The sequence below is a fragment of the Solanum stenotomum genome, unplaced genomic scaffold (assembly GCF_019186545.1).
Source record: "Solanum stenotomum isolate F172 unplaced genomic scaffold, ASM1918654v1 scaffold19785, whole genome shotgun sequence".
Lineage (NCBI taxonomy): Eukaryota > Viridiplantae > Streptophyta > Magnoliopsida > Solanales > Solanaceae > Solanum > Solanum stenotomum.
In genome coordinates, this window is record NW_026025709.1 from 2,417 (window position 1) to 3,988 (window position 1,572).

Sequence of the window (1,572 nt, forward strand, 5' to 3'; positions counted from 1 at the left end):
TTTTTTTTTAATGAGAAATTAAAGAGTACGTACTAAAAACAAGTAATTTAAGAAGACTTTTGACTTAGCCCTTGGCCAAGAAGGTGAAGAAAAGTCAAAGTGTCGTTATGCGTGTATTAGATCTTAGGTTAATATATGATACTATTTGATTTGTAATTTGGAAATCTCTATAATTAATGAATGTATAAGTTATAAGAAAATATATGTATATATTATTTTGTACAGGAAATATAGAATGTGGGATAAGTTCTATATCAATAATCAATATATGATTAATGAATATCTAAACTTTGTATAAAATAGTACATAAATTCTCTCCTAACTAATTCATATATTATTAATATTTGGCATAACTCTAATCAGCTACCAAACAACCCTCACTTCGATCTTAAAAGACTTTATTACCTCGGGATTATTGGCTCTACAACATCAAGTCTTTGAAATTTTCAACAACTTCAAGGGTCGTTTGGTAAAAAGTATTAGACAAAATAATATATATATTAATTTTTTTTTTTGATACTTCTCTTATACATGACCAATACTTAGCAAATCATAATATTAAAATAATACAATTCATTACCATACGTTACGAAACAATAGGTAATTAAAATTCGGTTTGTTTGACTTTTTGGCACTCGATTTGATTCGATGGGTTAGTTAATTGATTATTAATTTAACTTTTCTACAACTTGATCAAATGAGTTTTAGTTATGTCACAATCAACTAAGTAATTACTTCTAAACAAACTCTATTTGGATCATTGACTTTCCTTTTTTTTTTTATTGTATTGTATTATTTGTGGGTATAGTATTTAATATAATACATACACGTTGTCTTTTAATTTGATCTTAATTGATATTTATATTCTTTAATTTTGCAAGTGCACAAATAGGTACTTAAACTTGTACAAAGTTGAAAAAGTAGACACATCCATCCACGTGACATGATGTGTAGGATGCCACATATGACGTAAATTGTCACGTAGAACGCGTATATCTACTTGTTTAATTTTATAGAACTTGACCACAAATTATGACATAGACTCGACCACTTGGGCCAACCTTAGTTGGACGTTCCTTCAAAGTGCAATGAAGGTCACTAGCCTAGGTCATTGAGCTTTTTTGATTGTCCATTGACCTCATCTAGATAAGTATGTTTCCTTGAAAATCCTCTGTGTCAGCTGATGAGGAACATCTCATGCTTAAGAGCCACTAGATGTTGTTTATTTCTAATTTAAAGAGATGCTTATCCATATAATTTTATATACAAGCATATGACTGGAATTCAATGCATTCTTTTTGATTTTGTACTCTATATAGGCTTGCATAGATCACACTAGACAAGTGGTACACTGAATATCAACACAATCTAGATGAACAGAAGGAAAAGAAAGTACATCCTTAATGACCTTTCTATTCCTGACGTGAACGACCCCTTTCATGAAACTAATTATCCATAGCCACTTTCCATTTATTTGAGTTCGCATACTATATAAACAAATAGTAGAAACGTGCGATAGAAAGCAGAAGGTGACATTATTGTTGAAGAATATTAGTTATAATTGCTAAAGAC

At 29.6% G+C, this 1,572-nt stretch overlaps 1 pseudogene; it reads right to left on the reverse strand.

Moving 5' to 3' along the window:
- Positions 1–1,015: 1,015 nt before the first annotated feature.
- LOC125850866 (U1 spliceosomal RNA) lies at positions 1,016–1,154 on the reverse strand (annotated as a pseudogene).
- Positions 1,155–1,572: the final 418 nt, after the last annotated feature.